At 45.5% G+C, this 24,537-nt stretch overlaps 1 long non-coding RNA gene across 1 annotated transcript in view; it reads left to right on the forward strand.

Moving 5' to 3' along the window:
• LOC129489838 (uncharacterized) overlaps window positions 1–24,537 on the forward strand; it is a 59,467-nt gene that overhangs the window by 17,116 nt on the left and 17,814 nt on the right. Inside the window, exons 6-9 of the long non-coding RNA XR_010122609.1 lie at window positions 4,453–4,540; window positions 6,593–6,657; window positions 21,884–22,385; window positions 24,083–24,157. This is a non-coding gene — a long non-coding RNA (uncharacterized lncRNA). The remainder of the gene's footprint in view (window positions 1–4,452; window positions 4,541–6,592; window positions 6,658–21,883; window positions 22,386–24,082; window positions 24,158–24,537) is intronic.

The raw sequence follows: 24,537 nt of genomic DNA on the forward strand, positions 1-24,537 counted from the left end.
GCAGGAGGAGTGACACTGTTGGGAATCCTTTTTATTGGGCTGTACTTGTGCCTGGGTGCCGCTCTGCGGTAACAGAGAGAGCTTTGACAGCAGCCACTGCTGCATTTGAAGATGAAGCCTCAGCGAAGCTGTCTTTTCTATCTTGCTCCTTAGACACTTCATCAACACCTCAAATACTTAGTTTTGATATTTCCTACAACATCTTTTGCCTCCCAAAGTCGCTCTCTGCCCCACTTTTATTCTGCTTCTCAGCAGAATTCTAGGTTGTTGTCACCTGCTCCCCAATACTCTTTTAAAAACTATTTTTATGGAAATTTTCAAACCTGTGGGCTCTTGCTTGGCTCCTCCCTGTCTCATTTTCAGTCTCTTGAGGCCCCTGCCCTTATCCTCTCTACACTGGGGAGTGCCAGCCAGCAGCTTCACCCTGAGCCCTCTTTCGTTTTTCTTACTGTGTCTTCTTTACAGACAATCCCACCCTGCCCACTTCTTAAAAATATTATATTGTCTGTGTCATTGAGACTCGCATTTCTGGCCCTGAAGATGCCCCTCATACTAGACCTTTGTATTTGCCTACCTGTTTGATTCCTCCTCAGACCTCATGTGTCCCAGGCAGAGTCTCCATTCCCCTTTTCAGGAGCTCATCTCAGGGTCTACCAGCTGCCCAAGCCAGATGCCCAGGAGTTACACTGAGGTGTGATTTCCTCCCTTCCCACATCCAGCCTAGCAAGGCCTCCTGACTCCGCCCTGAACAGAAAGCTCAGATCCTACCCTATCCTCCTTCACTGCCCTCCAGTGCTCAGTGGGAGCCATGCCACAGCGCAGCCAGGTCAGTCTCATTGAAAGTAGGAGGTGGAACCTGTCCTTCTCTGGACTGTCATCTGTAGTGGCTTTCACTATACTTGGAGTAAACCTCACAGCCCCTGATGGGTTCTGCAGGGGCGTGGGGGAGCTGCTTCCTGCCATTTCTCTGCTTTCCTGCATCCCCTCTGTGGATCACTTGCTCTGTGCCAGCCACCATGGTCATTTGTGTGCCTTTCTTCCTCTCAGGTCACAGCCTCCTGGTACTGTCGCACTGAGGCCTGGTGTTTGTGGAATGCTCTTACTTGAGGGCTTTCTGTGCCTCTCATTTCTATTTGTGTCACAGTTTAAATGTCACCATGTTGGAGAGGTCTTCACTGAGCACCGTCTCACCTCAGCCGTGAGGCTCACTAACTCATCCTCCTTTTATTTTTCACAAAGCGCTGCTGGCTGACTTTTTCCTCCCACTGCAGTACAGTAGCGCTGACAGTGCAGATCATGCCTGTCCTGTTTACTTCTCAAGCAGGTGCTCAACAAATATTCACAGAGTGAATCCATGGCAATAAAGTATTCTCTAAGCTGGCAGAAATGTCTGTGGCTTTTGGTCATGTAGCATGCATTGTGACACTTAAGGGCGCAGGAGGGACTGCAGGCACCACATCTGGAAGGGCCACAAGCTGTCCCGAGCAAGGAAGGCTGCAGTGGGGATCCATGTTCCCATGACCCTGGGGCCCTCATCTTCTCCTGAAACAGACCCTTTGAGTTTTAGTGCACAGAAGCCAAGTCCCCTGGGTTAGGAGCCGTGCCCTCCCTATGGATTTGAAGCAGGGTGCATGGCACTCACTGAGTCTTCAGAGACCAGGTTCTAGGTGCTACTCAGTTGGCAACTACAAACTTAGGTCACTAATTTTATGTTATTTTCAGAATTTGTGTACTTAGTTTTTGAACTACTTATACTATTTTACGTCTCTAAGAACTTAATGTATTGAACAAAGTCAAAATGTTGTTTCTTCTCATCAGCATTTTTTTGTGATATTTTATCTCCCCGTATATCTGATTGTAAATCAGCCAGTGATCAATAAACTAAATAATCTTTCCCACTCTTTAAGTCATTATGTTTCCAAGTGATGTAATAAAATAGATCAGGTGGTGAAAATTGTTTATCATTAGCAATGCCATCATAATGTCACTAGGATTCATGACACCTGAGAAGGAGGATGATGTCACTAGGAGAGACGCCTGAGAAGGAGGATCTGCATGAGAGGCCCCACCTCTGCCCTCCTGTGTTTTTTGGAAATTGAGCATGGTAAAAGAATCGGCTAAACTTGACCAGGCACAATGGCTCATGCCTGGAATTCCAGCACTTTGAGAGGCTGAGGTAGGAAGATGGCATTAGGCCAGGAGTTTGAGACCAGCCTGGGCAAAAGAGTGAGACCCCATCTCTGCAAAAAAATTTAGCAATTAGCCAGGCATGGTGGCATGTACCTGTAGTCTCAGCTACTCAGGAGGCTGAGGTAGGAGGATTGCCTGAGCCCAGGAGGTTGAAGCTACTACACTTTACCCTGGGGCATCGACAATGACCCTGCGATGTGTGGAAAATCCCAAAGGTTGACCACTGTGAATAGGAACTACCCTAGATGTGTCAGGAGCACCGCAGGCACACTCACTCCTCCATTTGCTGGAGCCATGTAGGGTGGAAGGAAACCCAAATCAAGACCATTTGCTGCTTCAGTTCTTTTATTGCATGCGACAGTCCAATGTGTCTCCATTTAAATTCAGATTTTTTGATGAATGGTCAGACCAGCTGCAGGCCCTTTGGGCCAGAAGTCTTGATCTCGCCAACTGTTCATTTTCCTGAGGGGACTGCCTTACTTCAGGCATTTGTGTGTAGCCGGTCTATTGTGGAGCTCAGAGGGGTGTAGAGCCCTCTCTTTTTGGAACAGTCAGTTCTCCCCATGCAGCATGTCCTGAAGCTGGCCTGTCTATCCTGTTTCTAAGTGTGTGAGGTCTTTTATTAAGCAGGGTAAAGTGAGAGAGAACTCCTAAAGAGAGAAAAACTCCTCTGGCATTTGCTGAAACATGTCTGTGAACTGATCAAGATGTGATTGGGATGGCATGAAAACAACTAAAATATATTTAATTTCTTGCCATCTGGTTTGTGATATATGGTGCCCCAAATTGAGTTTAGAAGGAACTTTGGTCATAGGTTAAGAAGATGTTACATATATATATGTGTATATATATGTGTGTATATGTGTGCGTGTGTGTATATATGTATACACACACATATATATGCACACATATACACACACACATATATGTATTTTTTTTTTTTTGAGACAGAGTTTTGTTGTCATCCAGGCTGGAGTGCAGTGGTGTGATCTTGGTTCACTGGAACCTCTGCCTCCTGAGTTCAAGTGATTCTCCTGATTCACTTGAACTTCAACGATTCTCCTGCCTCAATCTCCCAAGTAGCTGGGATCACAGGCGCCCACCACCACGCCAGGCTAATTTTTGTATTTTTAGTAGAGACAGGGTTTCACCATGTTGGCCATGCTGGTCTCAAACTCCTGACCTAAGGTGATCTGCCCGCCTCGGCCTCCCACAGTGGTGGGATTACAGGCATGAGCCACTGCGCCCGGCTAAAGGTGTCATGTTTAATTCTCCCTGTGGCTTCTCTTACAATACCAATCATGCATGAAGCCCATGGTTTTGCTGCATTTAGTTTTACTCAAGCAAAGGCTCTGGACTTTCTTAGTTTACACTGATGTATTCTAGTTTGCATCTGAAATGTATTCTGAGGATGCTGACTTCCAGATAGCCATTTTTGGGTCAAGGATAGTTCAGGTCTCTGAGTATAGTGGCCATACCTCCTAGAGAGCTTCCTTTTGGTTTGGTTACAAAATTTATTTTAGCTTAGTTTTCTTACATTAGGTGGGCAAAATAAGAAAGAGCAGAAGGCCAGGTGTGGTGGCTCATGCCTGTAATCCCAGCACTTTGGGAGGCTGAGTCAGGTGTATCACCTGAGGTCAGGAGTTCAAGACCAGTCTGGCCAACATGTGGAAACCCCATCTCTACTAAAAATGCAAAAATCATCTGGGTGTGGTGGTGTGTACCTGTAATCCCACCTACTTGGGAGGCTGAGGCATGAGAATCGCTTGAACCTAGGAGGTGGAGGTTGCAGTCAGCCGAGATTGCATCACTACACTCTAGCCTGGGGGATAGAGCAAGACTCTGTCTCCAAAAACAAACAAACAAACACAACAAAACAAAACAAAAAAACAAAAAAACATAAAAGTTTAGGGACACTCAACAAAACTATAAGGCCTAGAATTGGAAACTGGGAATTACTCTGTTTGTAGATGATTTCTTTTCAAGATGGGCTAGTGGAGTTCTGAGCAGCAGCTACGTTCTCCTTTCACGTCTTCAGGTTTTATAAGGTTACCTTTTGCCCTCTGAGTGATCAGATCTGCCTCACAGTCACTCATGGGAGCCCTTGGTCTCGACAAAATGGACCTTGAATAGCTGAGTTCAAAGAACTGAGGTGGCAAGAGGGGATCTCCTTCTTGGTTCTTATATATTTTTTTAAATGAAAGCTAGAGAAGCAATCTCAAGGTCAGGATAACTCACCCTGATGTTCTTCTCACTTATCAGGGATTGTGCTGCATTCGGACATAGGTTCTGCCATCAAACGCAGAATGCCCTGATCCTTAGAGACAGAGACAGCTCTTCAGCCTATGGGGTAAGTAACCAGGGAATGGAATTCTCACCAATTCTTGTTAGATAATAAGTTTTACTCTAAGAGTTGGGCCTACTTTTTTTTTTTTTGAAATGGAGTTTCACTCTTGTTGCCCAGGCTGGAGTGCAGTGGCGCTTCCTCGGCTCACTGCAACCTCCGCCTACCAGGTTCAAGCAGTTCTCCTACCTCAGCTTCCCAAGTAGCTGAGATTACAGGCATACACCACCACGTCTGGCTATTTTTTAAAAATTTTTGGTAGAGATGACATTTCACCATGTTGGCCAGGCTGGTCTCCAACTCCTGACCTTGGGTGATCCACCCGCCTCGGCCTCCCAAAGTGCTGGGATTACAGGCGTGAGCCATTGGGCCCGGCCTCGGCCTGCTTCTTTCTTTCTCTCTTTCTCTCTCTTTTTTTTTTTTCTAGTAGCAGTTTAAAGTCGGTGCCTCATTTACTCATTTAGACACAAGCAAAAGGATATTAGCCCAGCTTTGGAAATAGGTGTGAGCCCACACATGATTTTCCTAGTTTTTCCTCTCCCTTCACTTTTTGCTCTCTTGGTAGTATGTTAATTGTATTCTCTCTTTGAATCTTTTTTCCCCATTTCTTTGGCACACATTTTTACTTGTCTTGGATGAGTAGGTGAAGAGCTGTTTTTAGGACTCTTTGAAAGGATGGATGACAGTCTTGGCTAATGGTAACCAGTTCCAGGGAGCTGGGGTCAGCGTGAGCTGGAATCAGTTCAAATTAGAAAGCACTGGCGCTCAGTGGCAGGAATACAAGTGACCGCAGTGTTAAACACATCTTGAAAGGGATAGTGACATCATTCTCAGAATCTGTTGGGAATACACATATCCTGTAGTCTTATTCCTGTTTGACTCTATAAAGATATTTTAAAGAGTAATACCCTGAGTGGTTTTCTGTCCAGTTTGCCTGCTCATTTATCTTTGAGGACAGCATCCCTCATGGAGCTCCGCAGGCCCCAGGGGTGTGTGGATTCTACATTTGGAAGTGCTGATGCTGAGAGACTGGGTCTTGGCGGACCCCAAGGAGTCTGCTTTTCCTCTACTCATTGTCCCTACTTTTCCTGGCAGCTGCCATTGCTGTTTAAATGGGTTGCTCTTTTTTTTTTTTGAGACGGAGTCTCGCTCTGTCGCCCAGGCTGGAGTGCAGTGGCGCAATCTCGGCTCACTGCAAGCTCCGCCTCCCGGGTTCACGCCATTCTCCTGCCTCAGCCTCTCCAAGTAGCTGGGACTACAGGCGCCCGCCACCATGCCCGGCTAATTTTTTTTTGTATTTTTAGTAGAGACGGGGTTTCACCGTGGTCTCGATCTCCTGACCTTGTGATCCGCCCGCCTCGGCCTCCCAAAGTGCTGGGATTACAAGCGTGAGCCACTGCGCCCAGCCGTAAATGGATTGTTCTTTGCTGTTTAAGTTGTTTGGTAGTGGCGTGTCAGGATGCGGGTTTTCTGAATACTTTCCCAGCTGGTTACTTGAGTGGTGGTTAGGGAGGAGCTGTCTTGGGGCTGTTCTGGAGCTGTTGAGGTCGGGTGTCTGTCTGGATACTCACAGCTTATCTGTTGAGGAGAATGCTGTTCTCATTGTGCTGCCTTTGGTGGTGCTGTGTGTGGCTCTTTAGATGTGGGTGGAGGTGAGTTGGGGGAGTTAATGAGATCTTTTTTAGGTGCTTTTGATAAAGTAGTCTGCACTACAGGATTCATTGTGACTTTTTCCCTTAACCTGCACATACTTCTCTGCTCGCCCTTGCTGTCTTTCTCATGTCATTGATTTTCCCATCTCCTCTTTGTTGAATTTACATAAAGGCTCTGCTGTGGTTTAAATGTGTCCCCCAAAGTTTATGTGCTGGAAACTCAATCCTCAATGCAACAGTTGGGATGTGGGGCCTAATAAGAGAGCCCTCATGAATGAATTAATGTTGTTATTGTGGTAATAGATTAGTAATCACAAGAGTGGGCTTATTGTAAAAGAGAGTTCAGCCCCTCTTGCCCTCTTGCTTTCTCTCACTCTCTTGTCCTTCTGCCTTCTGCCATGGGAAGATGCAGCAAGAAGACCCTCACCAGATGCAGGCCCCTCAAACTTGGACTTCCTAGCCTCCAGAACTGTAAGAAATATATTTTTTCCCTTCCCCTTCCCTTCCCTTTCCCTTCCCCTTCCCCTTCCTTTTCCCCTTTTCTTCCCTTCCCCTTCTCTTCCTCTTCCCCTTCCCCTTCCTTTTCCCCTTTTCTTCCCCTTCTCTTCCCCTTCCCCTTCCCTTCCTTTTCCCTTCCCCTTCCCTTTTCTTTCCCTTCCCTTTTTCTTCCCCTTCCCTTCTCTTCCCCTTCCCTTCTCTTCTCTTTTTTCCCTTCCCTTCCCTTTTTTCCCTTCCTTTTGCCCCTGCCTTCTTTTTCCCTTCCCCTTCCTGTCCCCTTCCCTTTTCCTTTTTCCCTTGCCTTTCCCTCCCTCCCTCCCTCCCTTCCTTCCTCCCTCCCTCCCTCCCTTTACCTCCTCCCTCCCCTCCCCTCCCTTCCCCTCCCTTCCTATGGTTTCACCTCCCCTCCCCTCCCCTCCTCTCCCCTCCCCTCCCTTCCCTTCCAAGTTATGCAGTCTGTGGCATTCTTTTATAGCAGCATGAAATGGACAAAGACAGGCTCCATTTTCAAGAGCAAGCCCTTTTGTAGTTTCTGAGCCAAATTATGACTGCAAAGGAAGTTCTATAGATAGCCTCAGATCCACCACCTAGGAAACCTGCTACCAAGCAGACCTAGGATCTAGAATTCTAGATGAAGTGCTGGGTAACATGATACCTCTGCAATTTAGTACCTCCCTATATACCTCCAGCTGGCTCAGCCCATCAGGGCTAAAACTACCCCTCATATCCTAGTGTCTCTTGTAGGCAGAAACCTTGCCTAAACCCTAAGCTGCTTAGCTTACATTCTGTCTTGTGCTTTTTTTGGAGGGGGTTCAAATATACCCAAAAGAAATAAATGAACCTCCATGTACCCAACCCCCAGATTAAGCAGTAGTCTCCATTTTGCCAGACTTGTTTCACCTGTTTCAGTCTCCCTAAACATTTATGTTTGTACAGGAAAAACTGGATAAATACCTAATTCTCCACCCCACCTCCCATTTTAAGTCACTTTTCAGAATAATGAGTCAGTGACCTGGTAACTTACACACTTTAGTGACCAGTAGTTTTTTCTTTTTCTGAATATTGTCATGAACTCATAGATTATTGTTTGCATTTATGTATTTCAGGCCATTGTAGTCATTATTTATTAATTGTTTTGGATGCTTACATTGTCTCATCTAGGTTAATAACTATCTCTTGAAGTTGACTCTCATGTCTTCTTGATATGATCCTGTTGGACTTTGATGGCTTCCTTGCTTTCTGACAAAAAAGATGTTCCAAGATCTATTTACTGCACTATGCATGGAGTCAGCCATTTCTCTAGGGGGCCTTGATTCCTTTTAGTAGAGAACACAGTTTGGGCTCTTGGACTGAATCACTTTTGTGAACCTCCTCGCCTGCATCCCTGCTTACAGCCAGTATGCTCTTGCTGGGCATCAGCAGATCTCCTAAAAGTGCCATGTAGTTCTGCCTCACTCTTAACGAAGCCTCATCTCTTGAGAGTTTTGTGCTCTACCCCCAGATGTGGTCTTTCTGGTTCTGAAGCTTTTGCTCCAGTCACCCTGAATTTTGCCAGCCCTATGCATGTCATACCTTGGATTGCCAACCCACCCTCAATGGAGCCAATTTCTCCGGTTAGAATAGTTGCCCCTATTCTAATACTCTAATAAACAAGTTACCTTGTAGAGTATTAGTTGCCTAATACTTTAGTAAACAAGGTTCTACCTGGGCTTAGTTAACTTTTGCTCCTTTGGGCCTTGTGTTCTACCAGCATTCCATTTATCTGAAACCCTCCCTCACCTCATCAAGATCTTATCTGTTCTTTCATGATTTACTGCTGCTTCCTGGGTTCTAAAGAACCCAGTTCAGAAGTTCCTGTTTTAGTTTGAGATCTTATAGGCCTGTCCATCAGGTTGCTATCATCCCAGCTAGGATTAGGCAGAATTGCATGGGGGTTGTAGTGCATTTTTGGCACAGCATGTACCTGGCTGACTAATTCTCTGTCTTTTCTTTCCTATTGTAATTCATGGGTGTCAGCATTTTCTGAATGGTGTTTAGTAGGTCATCCTGTTGATTTCCTGCTAGGGAGTAGCACACTCTGGCTGTGTACCATTGGCAAAGGGACTTAAGGATAGATGATGGGCAGCAGTTTTGTTAAATGGAACAATATGAAGAGATGGCATTATAAAAAAGGCTTGGCAGCAGGGCCCATTTGAATGGTTGGTCCTTGGCTCCCATGTTGATATAGGCAGATCCTTGATGGGAATTTAGAATGATGCCAAATATTGTAGATCACTGGTGCATCAAGTCATCGTCAGGGTTGTCTGTGTAACAATCTTGAGTAAGTTTTGTGAATCTCTGGAGATTCTCTGTATAGGGTTTAATCATTTAGTTATTCTAGTTGAACCTGTTTAGTTTTTCTTTGCAAGGAGATAAGAAATGTGAAAGAGATGCAGACACTAGGGAAAAAGCCAGGAGCCTTGTTTCCCACCCACTTCTTGGGTTCTGGAACTGGACTTACAGTTGAATAGTGAGGAGTGGGCTCAAGTGCATTAATCCCGGATCTAGCTCTGCTTTGCGCTTGCTCCAGTTCTAGTGTCAAATTCACTTCAAGCCACTCAGAGTAGTATGTAGAGGGGTCATTCAGGACTGTGCTTATACTTCATTATATCAAATGAGAGATCCAGTAATTTATAGCCTATTATTTCTGGAGTCTGGAGATGGCTCCACATAAGCCTTGCTGAAGCAGATTTTATTACATTAGAAGAGAACTTAGCTGGCTGCATTCAACACTGGTAGCTTTTAGATGCTAATAAGGAGGTCATGTAATAAAGGTCACAGAATGACTCTGGAACCCGTTTCCCCAACCCAAGAAAGAATAATGACATTCTAGGTTGGCCTCTTTTCATTTCCCTTTGATTTTGAGTAATAAATTCCCTCCTTACTTCCCAGCTGAACAATTTGGGAGTCTGTATTCCCTAGAAGGACTCTGTTCACATACCCATCAGATTAAATTAGGTGAAAACTCTTTGGCCTTAATGAATGTTGAAGGATTTCAAAAGGCTAATGGAAATTCTTCCAGAAGTAACAATTCCCATTCTATTGGTGAGACCGTTCTGAAGAAATTTCCTGAATCTCTTAGATTATTTTATACAGCAAAACAGCCAGCATTGCGTTCTCTTTGCTCATAGATGATGAGGAGAATGTAGACACTTAGAATCTGTGGAGAATCCCTAAGTTGAATTTTAGGCTGCATATTAGGTCTCCTTTCCTAACCCTTTTACAAGTCGATCAATGTGAAACAGCATGATAGATTTGCATGACTTCTCTCCCTGCCTCCTCCCTCCATTTTTTTTTTTTTTTTTTTTTTTTTTGAGACAGAGTCTTGCTCTGTTGCCCAGGCTGGAGTGCCTGGCACAATCTCGGCTCACTGCAACCTCTGCCTCCTGGGTTCACACCATTCTCCTGGCTCAGCCTCCCCAGTAGCTGGGACTACAGGCGCCCACCACCACGCCCGGCTAATTTTTTATATTTTTAGTAGAGATGGGGTTTCACCGTGTTAGCCAGGATGGTCTTGATCTCCTGACCTCGTGATCCGCCCGCCTCGACCTCCCAAAGTGCTGGGATTACAGGCGTGAGCCACCACGCCCGGCCCCTCCATTCTTATGGAAAGTAGTGAGTGACTGCCTGCCAGGTAAAATCTTGGTGGCAAAATACAAAGTCAGATTCAGAGTTATAAACATAGCCCCCACCCAAGTAACTTCCAAAGAAAAGAAAGAGGCCGGGTGTGGTGGCTTACACCTGTAATCCCAGCACTTTCGGAGGCTGAGGCAGGCGGATCACAAGATTGGGAGTTCGAGACCAGCCTTGCGAACATGGTGAAAACCCATCTGTACTAAAAATACAAAAATTAGCCGGGTGTGGTGGTGCTTGCCTATAATCCCAGCTACTCGGGAGGCTGAGGCAGGAGAATTGCTTGAATCCAGGAGGCGGAGGTTTCCATGAGTGGAGATCATGCCACTGTACTCCAGTCTGGGCGACAGAGCAAGACTGTGCCTCGGTGGGGGGAGAAAAAAAGAAAGGAAAGGGTTGTGTAAAATCTTGCTTCATTGCTTTTAAATTGGGTACTTACTGAGTTACTGCATTAGATTTGTGCATTGTGCTAGTTGTTGTACTAATGATTGATTTCATTCTCCATTTATGGAACACCAACAGTGTTCCTGGTACTATGCTGACCACTTGAGATAAAAAGATAAACAGGAGTTGGTTCTTGCCACTTAGAGCTCACAGTCTACTACTGGGAGAGTGTGGGAAGGTGTGATAAGAGCTGTAGTGATCTTGCCACATAATTTGCATTTGTATCTTAAAGCCAGTGGGGAGCCATGGAAATACTTTAAGCAGGATAGTGACATGATTCAATGATTCATTTGTATTTTATTTTTTCTTTTGCGATGGAGCCTTGCTGTGTCACCCAGGCTCCCAGGCTGGAGTGCAGTGACAGGATCTCAGCTTACTGCAAACTCTGCCTCCCGAGTTCAAGTGATTCTCCTGTCTCAGCCTCCCAAGTATCTGGGATTACAGGCATGCGCTACCACACCTAGCTAATTTTTGTATTTTTGGTAGAGATGAGGATTCACCATGTTGGCCAGGCTGATCTTGAACTCCTGATGTCAGGTGATCCATCCACCTTGGCCTCCCAAAGTGTTGGGATTACAGGCATGAGTCACTGTTACCAGCCCACTTTTTCTATTTTTTTGAGACAGAGTCTTGTTCTGTTGCCCAGGCTTGAATGCAGTGGCACGATCATAGCTCATTGTAACCTCAGACTCCTGGGCTCAGTGATCCCCTTGCCTCATCCACTCAAGTAGTAAGGTCTACTGGTGTGCACCACCATACAGTACAAATTTTTTTTTTTTGAGACAGGGTCTCCCTCTGTATCCCAGGCTGGGGTGCAGTGGTGTGATCATGGCTCACTGCAGCTTGACCCTCCTGGGTTCACGTGATCCTTTCACTTCAGTCTCCCAAGGTGCTGCGATTACAGGCGTGAGCCACCGTATTTGGTCCCATTTGTATTTTTGAAAGATCACTAGTGGTAGTGAGGATACCAGTGAGTTGGAGGGAGTGAGACTAGAGACAATAACAGTTTAGATAACAGAATTTTTTGAGCCCCTGCTAAGTGCCAGGCACAGATCTAGGTGCTGGGAACTTAGGGGAGAATGAGTAAGACAGTCTCTATTCTTGGGGAGCTTCCGTTCTAGTGGTGGTGTGCTGGTGGGGAAGCAGACTATATACATACTACAAGTGATATTTTTTCAGATGGTGATAAGTAATTTGAAGAAAATAAATAGAGCTATGGGAGTGGGAATGTTTGAGCATTGGGATGGGTACTGACCTATTGGGGTGGGCAGTGAAGACCTCTCTGAGGAGGTGACATTTGAGGTGAGGCAGCTCAAAGAAGATCTGGGCAAGAGTGGTTTGTGATGGGTAGAACATCAAGTGCAGAGACCTGAGATGTGAACAGACTTGGCACAGTGTTTAAGCACCATAAAGATGGTCAGGGTGGCTGGAGCATATAGTGGAGCCTGGAGGAGCAAGTAATACTCAGATGAGGATGGAGCACCTTCTAGGCCATGGAAAGGAATCCGGATTCATTCCAATGGAGTAAGAAGCATTGCGATTAAATCAGGTGTTGGCAAACTGCGGCCCATGGGGTCAAATCTGGCCTGGTGCCTATTTTTATGAATAAACCATATTGGAACACAGTGTCACCCATGGATGTACATATTGTCCATGGCTGTTTTTAATGTTACAAGAGCAGATTTGAGTAGTTTCAACAGAGCACATATGGCCCAGAAGCCTAAAATATTTACTATCTGGTTTGTATAGAAAAAGTGTACTGACCCCTGAATTAAATGATCTAATTTAAATTTTGAGGAGGTATGGTTTAGGGAATGAATGATAAAGAGACATGGCTTACGCCTGTAATGCTAACACTTTGGGAGGGTGAGGTGGGTGGATCATGAGGTCAGCAGTTCGAGACCAGCCTGGCCACCATGGTGAAATCCCATCTTTACTAAAAATACAAAAATCAGCTGGGTGTGGTGCTGCGTAGCTGTAATCCCAGCTACTTGGGAGGCTGGGGCAGGAGAATTGCTTGAATCTGGGAGGCGGAAGTTGCAATGAGCTGAGATGGCGCCGCTGTACTCCAGTCTGGGTGACAGAGCAACACTCCATCTCAGGAAAAAAAAAAAAAAAGAAAAAGTAATTGTTGAGCCACCAGAAAACAAAGATCACACTGTTTTTATTCTGTTTAAAAACAGAATAAATGCTTTATGCTCATTAAATATTGTTGAATGAGTGATGAGATGCTGAATAGTGGGTGGCAGTGAATATGAAAGGGAAGTGAGGTTTTGAGAGATATTTAGGAGATAAAATATCAGGACAGCTTATTGTTGACACGATGAATAGAAATAGGAGTAGGGCAGAAGGAGGACTGTAGGATGCCCTTCAAGTTTCTGGTTCAGGTATCTTGGTGCATGGCAGTGCCATTAATTGAGACAGGGAAAGTGGAGATACAGAGAACATACGTTGCCAGGGAGAAGGAATTCGTCTTTGGACACACGATGCTCAGGACATCCAGGTAGAGATGTCTAAAAAGTAGTTGGAAAGACAGAGCTTAGCGGCATGATATCCAGACTCATGGTAACCAGAATTCCAGAGTCATAAGCTAGTATGGGCTCTCCTAAAAAGCGTGTATGATGAGGAGGGCAGGGATAGGTCTCATATGGCATTCATTTCCAATACATTTTGGCTCTAGAGAGGAGGCAAAGGTAAACTAGCTGTATGGACAGTTTGCATCAGTCAGTCAGGTCATCCCGTGACCATGGAATATTTTTTCTGCAGAAGCTGATGGCCTCAAATGAAGGCTTGCCTTACCTGTTCCTCTGGCTGCCAACCTCTTTCTCTTAGTTGGGGTGACTGGAGCAGACATGGAGTCTTCTTCCCTCCTAGACTCCCTGCTAACATTGGAACATTTGTGGCCTTTTAACTCTGTAGGTGATTCAAATTTGCATTTATCTTTTTATTTTATTTATTTTTTTTGAGATGGAGTCTCGCTCTGTCACCCAGACTGGAGTGCAGCGTTGCAATCTCAGCTCATCGCAAGCTCCATCTCCCAGGTTCATGCCATTCTCCTGCCTCAGCCTCCTGAGTAGCTGGGACTATAGGCGCCCACCACCATGCCCGGCTAATTTTTTGTATTTTTAGTAGAGATGGGGTTTCACTGTGTTAGCCAGGATAGTCGTGATCCGCCCGCCTCGGCCTCCCAAAGTGCTGGGATTACAGGTGACAGCCACCATGCCTGGCCTATCTTTTTAAAAAACAAGGTCTCATCCTGTTTTCTGGGCTGGAGTCGAGTGGCAGAATTGTAGCTCACTGCAGCCTCAACCCTCTAGGCTCAAGTGATCCTCCCACCTCAGCCTCCCAAGTAAGTGTGGGATCACAAGTATATGCCACCAAGCCCAGCTAATTTTTTATTTTTTTTTGTAGAGACAGTGTCTCCCCCATGTTTTCCAGGCTGGTCTCGAACTCCTGGACTCAAGTGATCTTCTTACCTTGGCTTTCCAAAGTGCTGGGATTGCCAAATATGGTGGCTCACGCCTATAATCCCAGCATTTTGGGAGGCCAAGGCAGGTGGATCACCTGAGCTAAGAGTTCGACACCAGCCTGGGCAACATGGTGAAACCCTGTCTCTATTAAAAATACAAAAAATTAGCCGGGCGTGTCAGCATGTGCCTGCAGTTCCAGCTACTCAGGAGATTGAGGCAGGAGAATTGCTTGAACCTGGAGGCGGAGGTTTCAGTGAACTGGGATTACACCACTACACTCCAGCCTGGGTGACAGAATGAGACTCTGACTCAAAAAAAAAAAGAAAAAACAAAGTGCTGGGATTACAGGCGTGAGCCAACATGTTTGCATTTATCTAGTTGAAGCTACGAGGAGGTAGGAGGGCCTAGTTGTCCTTGGTGTTTTGACATCAGGGCTAGACAGTGGATTAATTTTATTAAATATTGCTAAATATTAATAAATTTATTAAATCCATTAAATATTGTTAAATATTAATACATTTATTAAATTTATTAAATATTAAGTATTATTAAATTTATTAAGTATTATGGGTTCTTTTACGCCACAAAGCTAGATAAACCCTTTACCGGCCCTGATTAATGCCTTCCCGTTTCTTTTTTCCTTTTTTCTTTTTGTCTGGGGAAGGGGGACCACAGAAGTATTTAATAAAAAAGCACTTGTGGCCAGGTGCGGTGGCTCACGCCTATAATCCCAGCACTTTGGGAGGCCGAGGTGGGCGGATCACCTGAGGTCAGGAGTTTGAGACCAGCATGGCCAACATGGTGAAACCCCATCTCTACTAAAAATACAAAAAATTAGCCAGGCGTTGTGGAGGGTCCTGTAGTTCCAACTACTTGGGAGGCTGAGGCAGGAGAATTGCTTGAACCGGGAGGTGGAGGTTGCGTTGAGCCGAGATCATGCCATTGCACTCAGCCTGCGTGACAGAGTGAGACTCTGTCTCAAAAATTAAAAAAAAAAAAAGCACTCGTGCTGAATGTGGTCTTAAAATAGTTGCAATCCAGGCCGGGCACAGTGGCTCATGCGTGTAATCCCAGTGCTTTCGGAGGCCGAGGCAGGCAGATCACTTGAGGTTAAGAGTTTGAGACTAGCCTGGCCAACATGGTGAAACCCCGTCTCTACAAAAAATACAAAAATTAGCTAGGCATGGTGGCAGGTGCCTGTAATACTGGGGAGGCTGTGGCAGGAGAATCGCTTAAGCCCGGGAGGCGGAGGTTGCTGTGAGCCGAGATTGCACCACTGCATTCCAGCCTGGGTGACAGAGTGAGACTCTATCTCAACAAAGAAACAAACACCTATAGTTGTAATCCTAGACCTAGATGCATATCTACCCTCTTTCCATTATGAAAAGCCAAGGATGAAATCAAACTGTAAAGAGAGCAGGGAAGGAGGACCACTATCTTGCTCTTTCACTCCCCTTATATATTTTTTAGCGTATTCTCACGCCTCTGCTGTTTGTACATTTTTTATGTGTTTTAAAGATATTTTAACCCAGTCTTGCATTTAAATGTTCAAATTTCCTTCCTTCCTTCCTTCCTTCCTTCCTTCCTTTCCTTGCTTTCCTTCCTTTCCTTCCTTTCTTTTTCTTTCTTTCTTTCTTTCTTTCTTTCTTTCTTTCTTTCTTTCTTTCTTTCTTCCCTTTCTTCCTTTCCTTTCTTTTTCTTTTTCTTTTTCTTTTTCTTTCTTTTTCTTTCTCCTTTCTTTCTTCCCTCTGTGGCCCAGGCTGGAGTACACTCGGCTCGCTGCAAACTCCCTGCGTCCGGCTCCCGTGATTCTCTTGCCCTGGCCTCCAGACTGCCTGGGATTGCCGGCGCGCGCCACCACCCCTCCCTGGTTTTCCTCCTTTGGCTGGAGGTGCGGTTTCGCCATGTTGGCCAGGCTGGTCTCCAGCTCCTGACCTCGAGTGGTCTGCCCGCCTCGGCCTCCCGAGGTGCTGGGACTGCAGACGGAGTCTCGCTCACTCAGTGCTCGGTGTTGCCCGGGCTGGAGTGCGGTGGCGTGGTCTTGGCTCGCTGCAGCCTCCGCCTCCCAGCCGCCTGCCTTGCCCTCCCAGGGTGCTGGGATTGCAGCCTCTGCCCGGCCGCCGCCCCGTCTGGGAGGTGGGGAGCGTCTCTGCCCAGCCGCCACCCCGTCTAGGAAGTGAGGAACGTCTCTGCCTGGCCGCCCATCGTCTGGGATGTGAGGAGCGACTCTGCCCGGCCGCCACCCCGTCTGGGAAGTGAGGAGTGCCTCTGCTCGGCCGCCCCGTCTGGGAAGTGAGGAGCGCCTCTGCCCAGCCGCCCCGTCTGGGAAGAGGTGAGGAGCGCCTCTGCCCGGCCGCCCCGCCTGGGAAGTGAGGAGCGCCTCTGCCCGGCTGCCCATCGTCTGGGATGTTTTTTTTTTTTGAGACGGAGTCTCGCCCTGTTTCCCAGGCTGAAGTGCAGTGGCACGATCTCAGCTCTCTGCAACCTCTGCGGCCCGGATTTCAGCCATTCTTCTGCCTCAGCCTACTGGGTAGCTGGGATTACAGGCCCGCACCACCATGCGTGTCTAAGTTTGTATTTCTTTCTTTCTTTTTTTTTTTTGAGACGGAGTCTGGCTCTGTCACCCAGGCTGGAGTGCAGTGGCACTACCTCAGCTCACTGCAAGCTCTGCCTCCTGGTTTCACGCCATTCTCCTGCCTCAGCCTCCCGAGTAGCTGGGACTACAGGTCCCTGTCACCACGTCTGGCTAATTTTTTTGTATTTTTAATAGAGACATAGTTTCACCGTGTTAGCTAGGATGGTCTCGATCTTCTGACCTCGTGATCCCTCCCCCTCAGCCTCCCAAAGTGCTGGGATTACAGGCATTGGCCACCATGCCTGGCCCTAATTTTGTATTTCTAGTACAGACTGGGTTTCATTATGTTGCCCAGGCTGGTCTCGATCTCCTGACCTCGTGATCTGCCTGCCTCGGCCTCCCAAAGTGCTGGGATTACAGGCGTGAACCACTATGTCCGGCCCAGTTTTTCCTTTTCTAAGGAAACAGTTGAGTAATAGCTTTGCTTCTCCTTTAACCTAAATTATTCCTTTCACGAGGTTAGTGACTTCTGACAGGCAGAGGTAGGTAGTCTGAAGCCTGATTACCTGGTCCCAAACTGGAGGAAATGGAGCCCTGACCCAAACAAATAGGTAGTAAAGGTAAATTAAAAATATGAAGTTATTTTGAAAGGCACATGTTGAGATGTTTAATATTATTTCCAGCCCTGTCTGGTGCACCGTGTAGAACTCCTCCACCTTATCATATGTCACTCTTAATAGTTCCTTGTATATCCGTCCAGTGTTTATGTAAATAAAAGCAAATATGAATATATGTTCTTTTACCCCCTCATACTCTTTTACACAAAAGGTAGCTCATATAACCTGTTCCATACTGTTTTGCTCTTAACAGTATGTCTTGGGGATCTTTCCTTGTTGGTACAGAGAAAGCTGTCTCATTCTTAAGTCAGAGCTGCATAGTATTCCATTGTGTGAATGGCTTCTTTCTACTTTATTGAATCAGTTCCTTATACATGTGCACTTGAGTTGTTTCCAGTATTTGCTCTTACAAGCAATACTTCAGTAAGCAAAGGCAGTTCTTTTTTTTTTTTGAGACAGAGTCTTGCTCTGTCGCCCATGCTGGAGTGCAGTGGCACGATCTCGGCTTACTGCAACCTCTGCCTTCTGGGTTCAAGCAATTCTCCCACCTCAGCCTCCTGAGTAGCTGGGATTACAGGCGTGCACCAGCATGCCTGGCTAATTTCCATATTTTTAGTAGAGATAAGGTTTTGCCATGTTGGTCAGGATGGTCTTGAACTTCTGACCTCAGGTGATCCACCCTCCTTGGCCTCCCAAAATGCTGGGGATTACAGGCCTGAGCCATTGTGCCCAGTCAAAGGCAGCTTTTTTATTTTTTATTTTTTTTGAGACAAAGTTTGGCTCTTGCTGCCCAGGCTGGAGTGCAGTGGCGTGATCTCGGCTCACCGCAACCTCTGCCTCCTGGGTTCAAGTGATTCTCCTGCTTCGGCAGGAGATGTGATGTGATGTGATGGCTGGGATTACAGTCATGTGCCATCACACCCGGCTAATTTTTTGTATTTTTAATAGAGACAGGGTTTCACCGTGTTAGCCAGGATAGTCTCGATCTCCTGACCTCAGGTGATCCGCCTGCCTTGGTCTCCCAAACTATTGGAATTATAGGTGTGAGCCACCGCGCCCAGCCAAAGGCAGCTTTTTAAAGAGTTGCACAGCACTGCATATGCTAGTTAAAATGAGATGATTATTCTTCATTCTTAGAATGCCAGTTGGTTTTATTGGTTAATAAATTCCCAGTTACTCATACTCACAAGCACAACATTGACGATGAGTCTGACATCTTTTCGTAACTTAAGAATCATTAGTATGACTGCCCCCATGGAGGCATACTGCTCTCTGTTAGGTTTATTTCAATAATAAAACCTTTGGAAGTTTTAATAATGAAACCTACTTAAGGCCATTTGCTCAGGATATCTGAATCACTGATCACTGCAATTACTCCCATGGCAGCTGTAAAGCAATTTAACAGGATAATAGTGAATAAGATAAATTACACTTCAAGGCCGGGCGCGGTGGCTCACGCTTGTAATCCCAGCACTTTGGGAGGCCGAGGCGGGCGGATCATGAGGTCAGGAGATCGAGACCACGGTGAAACCCTGTCTCTACTAAAAATACAAAAAATTAGCCGGGCGTGGTGGTGGGCGCCCGTAGTCCCAGCTACTCGGAGAGGCTGAGGCAGGAGAATGGCATGAACCCGGGAGGCGGAGCTTGCAGTGAGCCGAGATCGCGCCACTGCACTCCAGCCTGGGTGAGAGAGCGAGACTCCGTCTCAAAAAAAAAAAAAAAAAAGATAAATTACACTTCAGATTCTTAATGGATTGATGTGCAAAAGTATGTAAGGGAAGATGGGGGTGGGAGAGGAGTGCCTTTCAAATTTCTGCACACAGTAATAAAATAGGGAACTGGGCCATTGTAGCCATTACTACTAGGGATTAGTCATCTAGTAACAAGCTCTGGGGCTCAGTGGTGGGTGGAACATCCTGTTTATTATAGACAACAAATTGGGTTCATTCTCTTGTTTATGTGCCTCTGTGGAGGGGTTGGAAATTCCAGGTGATTTGCTAATTGTCTGATTTAGAATACTCCCTTTTCTACTAAATAGTTAGTATCTTTGGTATAAAATAGGGAGGCGGACCAGTTTTACAAATAGCTGCTGGCCTGGAGAATAACAGTTTCTGCCAGGTGAGTGGTTAAAAAAGGCAGCCTGGAAAAATAACTGGGATGGTGTTTCTTATTTTCAAGGCTAACATAAGTTCTTCCTGTGTGTTGGGGATGGAGGAGGGGATGGGTGGGTTAAGAAGTGAGTACAGTGCTTGCTTTGAGTGTCCCTCGATTTGTGTTTAGGAAAGAAGAGTGAGTATGTGGTTATATGGGTAGGGGGTGGGCCCAGGGAAGGGGCCCAAGGAAGGAAATTCAGGAGACTTCACTGTAGTTCTACCCTTAGGGATATCCTTGGCACCTGATCACATTATGGATGCCTCACCATCTGCTGGGTATTAATTTTTTTTTTTCTTTTGAGATGGAGTTTCACTCTTGTTGCCCGGGCTGGGGTGAAATGGTGCAATCTTGGCTCACTGCAACATCTGCCTTCTGAGTTCAAGGGATTCTCATGCCTCAGCCTCCCGAGCAGCTGGGATTGCAGGCATCCACCATCACACCCAGCTAATTTTTGTATTTTTTAGTAGAGACGGGGTTTTACCATGTTGACCAGGCTGGTCTCAAACTCGTGACCTCAAGTAATCTGCCCGCCTCCGCCTCCCAACGTGCTGAGATTACAGGCGTGAGCCACCACGCCCAACCTAAACTGCCCAATTTTAAGGGAACAATTGGGAAAACACTTGTTTAAAAAGGAAATGAAGGAGTTGCTGTGACTGTGGTTAGCTGTGTGAAGACCCTAGAAAACCTATGTAAACACCTGGGGGCTCACAGTCTTACTGCCTGGTCAAGAACCTTAGAAAATTTAGATGTACGTGTTAGGAGACCAGGTCTGAAAGCTCCCAGGGTTGTATAAACTTCTATATTAAGTTCCATGATGCCCGATGGGTAGTCCCACATTTAGACACGCTATTGCTATTGCTGCTTCCTTCTTTATCATGAAAAGAGCAGAAGATGCAGCTAATACATGAAGCAGGAAGACAAAGGGGAGACACTGAACTTGTCACCTACCTTTGGGTGCCCCTCATGCTTCGTGTTTCCCATTGAGCCTCATTTATCAGTGACACAGGGAATGGTCCCTTTGCTCTCCACTTTCCTTGTGGCTGCCTGGAGACAGGGGAGGCAGATTGTGTCACTTGCCAACATTATGTTGCTGTGGATTCGTTGGAGGGACAGGAACAGGAAATTTTCCTGGTGGTGTATGTGTCACTGGGGCTCACAGGGGTACTTTTTAATCTTCTCACTGGGCCTCTGATTCTGTGACCCTGGTTATTACATGTTCAGAAAGTGTCCGCTTATTTGAAAGTGATACTCTTATTTTCTATTTAAACATTGCCAAAGACCATCACACTTTTTTTTTTAATTGAAACATTTTGTTATTTTTTATTTTTTTGGAGATAGTCTTGCTCTTTCATATGAACATGAAGGGACTCATTTTCCTTCCCCTGCAGTATGTCTTTAATTTAATAACGTATCAATGAAGGGTCATGTCTGAATGGACTGTGTAAGTTCAGGACCTAAAAAAGGAAGGTCCCAGAAACCAGGCTTTGGTTTATTTCTACTACTACATTTGCTATTGAAACCAAGCAGACAACTTCATTTCTCTTGGTTTCAGCTTTCTCATGTGTCAGGATGGGAGAGGAAGGGAGGCGTTGGGATAAGTGTCATTCCATTGTCTGTACTTCAAATCTGGCTAACACACGTGTGGCAAATACTTAGATTTGTTGACAGTGGTTTCCTGGAGTGCTGTCTTGAACGATTCTCAGCAGGCTCAGCAAGAAAGTGTGTTTGAGTTGATTGGGTGTATCTGTCATGGAGAAGGAAGTAACGAATTGGGAGTGCTAGCAGCATTCCCGGGGCATTCCTGTTTATCATCTCAATACCTGGTTCTGATGTTTCCTGTCCCTTATCAGGAATCCTGACTACTCTGTGTCTGATGACTGGAACTTACTGAGTGCTGCTTAGTTGCATCATAGACACCACCTGTCTTTGAACAGCTACCCTGCCTCTTAATGAGAATGCAGAGGCTGCCAGGGGCCACTGCTGTATGGAATGGACTTATTTCTGCTTAGAGCACAGAGGTCATTTTGACTAATAACATAACTCTCCTTTTGATTGAAAGTGTTAAAATGTTCCTCCTAAAAGTACTTATTTTTTAGGCTTGTTCTTCAGATTTGCCCAATATCCTAAGCAAAATGCCTTCAATATGAAGTGGATATTGCTTGATTGTAGGTAACTTGTCCATAATGTACTTGAGAATACAGATACAAATAAAAGAATGTCTGGGTCAAATTTTATCTTCCACAAATTATGTTCTCTTGCACTTTCAGCTCAAGCTCTTGGACTCACCGAGGCAGTAAAAGTACCATGTCCTTCCTGTGTTTGAATCAAACTCCAATTTCCTGTATGTAGAAGGCTTGCCAGACAGGATTCCCTTCCGAAGCCCTACCTGGTTTGGAATTCCATGACTTGAAAGGATCCTTCATGGGAGTAATAAAATCAAGTTTGTTGTTAAAAAGTAAATTCTAGGTGGGGCGTGGTGGCTCACAGCTGTAATCCCAGCACTTTGGGAGGCTGAGGTGGGCAGATCACCTGAGGTCAGGAGTCCGAGACCAGCCTGGCAAACATGGCGAAACCCCATATCTACTAAAAATTCAAAGAATTAGCTGGGCGTGGTGACAGGTGCCTGGAAACCCAGCTACTCGGGAGGCTGAAGCAGGAGAATCGCTTGAACCTGGGAGGCAGAGGCTGCAGTGAGCCGAGATTACACCACTGCACTCCAGCCTGGGTGACAGAGCGAGACTCTGCTTCAACAACAACAACAACAAAAAAGTAAGTTCTATTTGCCACTGTAGTCATTTCTGGAATTAAAACAATAAAATGACATTTCTACTAAAATGTTTTTCTAGCTAGAGGTGACAAGTGTGGCTGTAAGTCCTTGATGAAAAGCCTGGCTCTGAGCTGCAGTCCTGGCACTCTCCATTGCCCCTCCATTCCCCATCCCGTACTCAGTCATCTTCATCAGTGCAAGAATAGTGACCACTGCCTCCACGATGTTCAGACACACTGTGGTGGCTTGCACTATGCCTAAGTACTTGAATGAAGTTTAATCTGCTGGGTTTTATTTGCCCTCTTATTCCTGGGTGAGTCTTGTTAGCGACTAAATATTGACGATTGAGTTTCTTTCCTTTTTTTTGAGACAAAGTTTCACTCTTGTTGCCCCGGCTGGAGTGCAATGGTGCGATCTTGACTCAGTGCAACCTCCGCCCCCCAGATTCAAGTGATTCTCCTGCCTCAGCCTCCCGAGTAGCTGGGATTACAGGCATGCGCCACCATGCCCTGCTAGTTTTTGTATTTTTTGTAGAGACGCGGTTTTACCAAGTTGGTTGGGCTGGTCTCAAACTTCTGACCTCAGGTGACCCACCCGCCTCAGCCTCCCAAAGTGTTGGGACTACAGGTGTGAGTCACTATGCCCGGCCTGATGATTTTTTTATTATATCTGTGTTTCTGCAGAATTTTAGTGGCTGAAGAAAGTACACTAGTGTTAATTTTCTTTTTCATGAAAGAAGTAATTTACTCTTCATACAATTACTTGCCAGTCATGGGAAGGAAAAGTCAAGATTTTCATCCACAATGATAGGAATTATTGTGACATTACAGAATGACTCTGTGAACACCTTTAGGAAAAAACCCTGGTCATATCACAATCATTTTACTTGCTGTGAGACCACCATTGTAGTGGCTACTGTAACATTTCTTGGTTTTCTAGACCTGAACTAGTTATTTTCTACTTGCCTCCTGGAATGGCTAATAAAATAAACACTAAAGGTAGAAGATTACCTGTACTTCATATTATATTTCACTGCATTAAGACATTCTTTATCAGCATTCCTTAAATCACACAGAATCATTGGCCACTATCTTTGTGGAACTTGCAGTTAGTTTCTTGGCTTTTGAAGGTGTTTTATTTAATGGACCTCTTTTTCTTTAAAAAAAACATTTTATTGGAAGTGTCACATTTGCAATCCCACTTCATTCATGTTTCCCTGGCTTTGTTGAGCCCCCTGTGGAGGATTACGCTACAAGTTTAATTCTGCAGCTTTTTTTTTTTTTGTCTTGAGACAGAGTCTCACTCTGTCGACCAGGCTGGAGTGCAGTGGCGCAATGTCGGCTTACTGCAACCTCCGCCTCCCAGGTTCAAGCAATTCTCCTGCATCAGTCTCCTGAGTAGCTGGGGCTACAGGTGTGTGCCACCAATGCCCAGTCAATTTTTTGTGGTTTTTTTTTTTTTTAGTAGAGACGAGGTTTCACCATTTTCGCCAGGCTGGTCTCAAAACTCCTGACCTTGTGATCCACCCGCCTCGGCCTCCCGAAGTGCTGGGATTACAGGCATGAGCCACGGCGCCCAGCTGCAGGTTTCTTTGAAAAGAGCCAACCTGAATGAATTTTAATACTCTGCTCTTATAAAGCATCTCCTTCTGTATTTTTTTCCTACAATAGACTAAAGTAATTCTGTGCTTATTTTACAGCTTTGCAGTCCCCAAAAAGACCATGAAGCCTTGAGAGTAATGAAAAGCTTCCTGACATTGAGGTCACTGTGGAAGGTAAGGGCCAGTCCTTGGCATGTTTCTGTTGATTCTCCAGTTTAATAGTTATGTCAATTCACTAGCTATGTGTTTATACAGATGAAGGTAACCAAACTAGTTGTACATATGAACAGCTGCCTTTGATAAAGCTAAATTTCTGAATGTTTTTAATTGAAATTTTGAAAATAACAAAAAATAACATGGATCACATCATAAACTGCACTCAAGAAAGTCCCTAAAATGCTTTTCCTCTATTATAACAAATAAGGGTGCAGAGGGTCATGTGGAATGTTTCTTCATCTTTTGTCCTCTTTGTTTTTTCTATTCTTTTAAGGAAAGAAAGTTGAGGGGTAGTTTAAACAGCAGTGCCTGGAATGAAAGTATTTCCTACAACACCC

This window comes from Symphalangus syndactylus, chromosome 9 (assembly GCF_028878055.3).
Source record: "Symphalangus syndactylus isolate Jambi chromosome 9, NHGRI_mSymSyn1-v2.1_pri, whole genome shotgun sequence".
NCBI classification, from domain to species: Eukaryota; Metazoa; Chordata; class Mammalia; order Primates; family Hylobatidae; genus Symphalangus; species Symphalangus syndactylus.